Genomic DNA, 5,000 nt, shown 5'->3' on the forward strand with positions numbered 1-5,000 from the left:
GTCCCTCGCCCTCTCTCCTACTCCCTCTGAATCAGCCTTGCCACTTCAACATATTACGCGAACTCCACAGCCTCCACTTTCAGCATCCCCAGTACGACGGGTATCTTTTACTACGCACTCTAGCAGCGTCGGCCATCTCTACGCTTCACTTCCATGACAACAGGCCTCCGACTTCCATCCCCGCTATCATCATTGCCATTAACATCCTCCTCTCTATTCGCCACCACTTCATTCCTTGAGTCACCACTTATAGACAAAAATAGAAAAAAAATAAAACACAAATACTATAAAAAATCTAAAAAATTACATGAACATAATATCAGCGCGCATTCCAAAACCGCCACAGCGCCGCCCTCGACTAGGACACAAGCCAACAGAAGGAGCGGATCTAAAAGCAACAAGTCAGCCAAGGATGCGTAGGTCCGTGTGAGGGCCAAAGGATATCGAGTGTTGTTACGAGGCGTGTTTCCCCATCCATATTCTCTCGCCTATCGATCCCCTTGCTCTCCGTCCCGATCGCCAGCTCTCGCGTCAGGCGCCCGAGGACCTGCATGGGAGATCCAGAGACATCATCACAGGCCACATGATATCATCTCCGTCGTATGCGGTATTCATTGGAGGACTTGTGTTTTCTTTTTTTATGTTTTCTTTCCTTCTTTTCGTCCTTTTCGTAAGCGCTTATCATATCTTTAATTGTCATTTCTCTCTCCCTCTCTCTCTCTTTCTCTTTCTCTCCTTTCGTGTGAGGCACTCTGAACTTTGACCTTTATCAAAGAGTAACCGAAGGGTGAGTCATCCGTTGATCTTCCTCGTAGCATCTGCCTTTATTTTCCGGGAAATTAATGTCCCGCCGCCCGTCTCCGCTCACATGGCCGTGGGCTTTGTTGCAGCGGGAACTAGGCCAGCCGTTTCGAGCCTCATCTCGGAATTCGGGCGGAATCACTGGCGTCTTCGTTGGGGCTTCCATGGTGTGGATTTGGCCTTTGTTTTCTCCCTTGCTTCGCGCTCGCTTCGCATCATCATCAGCCTACGGAGGATTCACCGGAATGCCACACTTTCTTAAAATTCATAAAAAAAAACGTAAATCGAAGTTATCAGAATATCTCTACCTTATATCAGTCTCAATTTTTTTCTTTCTAGAATATAGTAGTGGTAAGCAAATAAAACTACAATTCAGAAAACGAGTGATCAGTCGATGCACCGGCGAAATGAAAGTCAGACGGAGGCCAATCAGTCTGTCGAGAGAGAGAAGTGCCACCTAATGGAGGACAAATTGCAAAGCGCTCTAGTGGCTTGTCGCTTCACGTAACAGACGAGATGCTTATCACAGGAGCGGAACTTGAAGGGAACCGATGTCGGGCGGGAGGCGTTGCATGACAAAGGAGCAGACAAACACCGTAAAAAATAATAATAATAATAAAAAAAAATAAAGAAGTCTACACGAAAAGGGGGGATTCTGGACCCGCCCCACACTCACATACATACATACTATGAAACACACACACAGACGCACACACACACTCACACACACACACGCAAGGACACCCAGGCGGCGCCAGCACAAACACTCCCGGGATCACACTCTGGCGGAGCGCAAAGAACCTCAAACCACCGGCAAACGGGGCTGTTACTTACGTCGTTTGTTGTTTCCCTTGTTAGGCATGGCCTTAGGGGAGCACGAGGCACACACAGAAAACACTTTGGTGGTTTGTGGGCGTCGAAGTAAGAGCAATGGTGAGAGAGGTGAAGTTTCCACGAGTCACTCTCACACTTGGCAGAGAAGCTGTGCGCGCGCGGGCTCCCTCGTTGGCGGGGGAGAGAGAGTGAGAGAGAGCGTAGGTAGGAGAGAGAGCGAGGCGGGGAGAGCGAGGCGGGGAAGAGAGAGAGAGAGAGAGAGAGAGAGAGAGAGAGAGAGAGAGAGAGAGAGAGAGAGAGAGAGAGAGAGAGAGAGAGAGAGAGAGAGGGGTCGCCGTAAGAGAGTATTACGTGGAAGAGAGAAGGAGAGTAGCGACGCACATGAAAAGAGAGAAAAGGACTCAGACCGGCTTGGCTTACTTGCCAAAAAGGAGAGTTTCGGATCTGAAAAAAAAGAAACACATAACCAAAAAAAAAATAATAATCAGATAAAAAATATATATATGTATATATATATAACCTTACGGAGTGATAATCGAGAGGAGAGAGAAGGATGAAAAACTATACTAAAAAAAAGAAGAAAAACCGAGACACAACAGACCCAGATCCCGAAGCTGGTTACGAGGCGGCACGGGGGGCGGGGGACGACGGCGTCAGGACAGCGAAGGAGGCACGAGAACCAGATAACCAGTAACCTGTATTATAGATTAAACTCCACCTCCCGAAGCGCTAAAAGAGCCGGCATCGACGCCCTCCTCCCCCCCTCCCCCTTCCCCCTCCCCACCCCCCACCTTTTCTCTTTCAGGTGTCTTCTGGGTACTTGGGTCCGGGGGGGGGAGGGTGGGGGAGGGGCGCTGTTGACTTTTTTGCCTCTCTCATTCTGTTTGTTTTCTTTATTTATTTTTTAAATATATCTCTCTGTTGGTTTTTTTTTCTGTTGGATTTCCTTTTTTTTCATTATTGGTTTCCATTCTTTTTTTTCCTTTCTCGTTGGTTTTCTTTTTATTTATTTCTCTCTCTGTTAATTCTCTTCTTAGTCTTCCTCTTCTTCTCTCTTGATTTTCTTTTATTTTTTCCTCTCCTATTTCTCTTTTTTTTCCTCATATTTATTCTCTGTTGGTTTTCTCTTATTTTTCCTCTTCTTTTTTCCATGTTTCTCTCTTCCTGAAGATACTCTTGTTTATCTCTTTCTTGTTTATCTCTTTCTCTTGTTTATCTCTTTCTCTTGTTTATCTCTTTCTCTTGTTTATCTCTTCTCTTGTTTATCTCTTTCTCTTGTTTATCTCTTTCTCTTGTTTATCTCTTTCTCTTGTTTATCTCTTTCACTTGTTTATCTCTTTCTCTTGTTTATCTCTTTCTCTTGTTTATCTCTTTCTCTTGTTTTTCTCTTTCTCTTGTTTATCTCTTTCTCTTGTTTACCTCTTTCTCTTGTTTACCTCTTTCTCTTGTTTATCTCTTTCCTTGTTTATCTCTTTCTCTTGTTTTATCTCTTCTCTTGTTTATCTCTTCTCTTGTTTATCTCTTTCTCTTGTTTATCTCTTTCTCTTGTTTATCTCTCTTGTTTATCTCTTCTCTTGTTTATCTCTTCTCTTGTTTATCTCTTTCTCTTGTTTATCTTTCTCTTGTTTATCTTTCTCTTGTTTTATCTCTTTCTCTTGTTTATCTCTTTCTCTTGTTTATCTCTTTCTCTTGTTTATCTCTTTCTCTTGTTTATCTCTTTCACTTGTTTATCTCTTTCCTCTTGTTTATCCTCTTTCTCTTGTTTACCTCTTTCTCTTGTTTATCTCTTTCTCTTGTTTATCTCTTTTCTCTTGTTTTATCTCTCTCTCTTGTTTATCTCTTTCTCTTGTTCATCTCTTTCTCTTGTTTACTCTTTCTCTTGTTTATCTCTTTCTCTTGTTTATCTCTTTCTCTTGTTTATCTCTTTCTCTTGTTTATCTCTTTCTCTTGTTTATCTCTCTCTCTTGTTTATCTCTTTCTCTTGTTTATCTCTTCTCTTGTTTATCTCTTTCTCTTGTTTATCTCTCTCTTGTTTATCTCTTTCTCTTGTTTATCTCTTTCTCTTGTTTATCTCTTTCTCTTTTTTATCTCTTGCTCTTGTTTATTCTCTTTCTCTTGTTTTTTCTCTTTCTCTTGTTTATCTCTTTCTCTTGTTTATCTCTCTCTTATCTCTTTCTCTTGTTTATATCTTTCTCTTGTTTATCTCTTTCTCTTGTTTATCTCTTTCTCTTGTTTTATCTCTTTCTCTTGTTTATCTCTCTCTTTACCTCTTTCTCTTGTTTATCTCTTTCTCTTGTTTATCTCTTTCTCTTGTTTATCTCTTTCTCTTGTTTATCTCTTTCTCTTGTTTATCTCTTTCTCTTGTTTATCTCTTTCTCTTGTTTATCTCTTTCTCTTGTTGATCTCTTTCTCTTGTTTATCTCTTTCTCTTGTTTATCTTTCTCTTGTTTATCTTTCTCTTGTTTATCTTTCTCTTGTTTATCTTTCTCTTGTTTATCTTTCTCTTGTTTATCTCTTTCTCTAGTTTATCTCTTGCTCTTGTTTATCTCTTGCTCTTGTTTATCTCTTGCTCTTGTTTATCTCTTTCTCTTGTTTAACTCTTTATCTTGTTTACCTCTTTATCTTGTTTATCTCTTTCTCTTGTTTATCTCTCTCTTGTTTATCTTTCTCTTGTTTATCTCTTTCTCTTGTTTATATCTTTCTTGTTTATCTTTATCTCTTGTTTATCTCTTTCTCTTGTTTATCTCTTTCTCTTGTTTATCTCTTTCTTCTGTTTATATCTTTCTCTTGGTTGTCTCTTCTATTCTTTCTGTTCTATCTATTTTATATTTCTGTTGTTTTGATTTTCTGTTCCTTCTCTCACCTCTTTTATCAATTTTCTCTCTATTGGTTTTCTCTTCCATTTTTTCTGTTAGTTTTTTTTTTTATCTAGTTCCTCTGTATTGGCTTTCTTTTCTATTCTTTGATATTCTTTTATTTATTTTCTCATTCTCGTTACTTTTCTCTTCTATTCTTTTTGTTTCTCTATCTATTTTCTCTTTCTGTTGTTTTTATTCCCCATTTTTTCTCTTATTCTTGTATCAGTTTTAATTCTTTTTATTGGTTTTCTTTTCTATTCTTTCCGGTTTTTTTTTGTCTATTTTCTCTCTATTGGTTTCTTTTCTATTCTTTCCGTTGCTTCTTTTATCAATTTTCTCTCGTTCTTGTTGGTTTTCCATTCTATTATATCTTTCTTTCATCCTATTTTCTCCCTTGTTGATTTTCCTTTCCATTCTCTCTCCCTCTTACTTCCTTTATCACAACATCCTCTCGTTCTTCTTGCTTTCAATTCCCCATTCTTTCACTTCCTTCCTTTATCAGCTTTC

General features: G+C 39.4%; 1 long non-coding RNA gene across 1 annotated transcript in view; it reads right to left on the minus strand.

The window, feature by feature from the left end:
• The window catches only part of LOC119575098, a 21,566-nt gene extending 19,749 nt beyond the window's left edge, over positions 1-1,817 (minus strand). Inside the window, exon 1 of the long non-coding RNA XR_005228945.1 lies at positions 1,636-1,817. This is a non-coding gene — a long non-coding RNA (uncharacterized LOC119575098). The remainder of the gene's footprint in view (positions 1-1,635) is intronic.
• Between the last annotated feature and the right edge of the window lie 3,183 nt (positions 1,818-5,000).

The sequence above is a fragment of the Penaeus monodon genome, chromosome 7 (assembly GCF_015228065.2).
Source record: "Penaeus monodon isolate SGIC_2016 chromosome 7, NSTDA_Pmon_1, whole genome shotgun sequence".
NCBI classification, from domain to species: Eukaryota; Metazoa; Arthropoda; class Malacostraca; order Decapoda; family Penaeidae; genus Penaeus; species Penaeus monodon.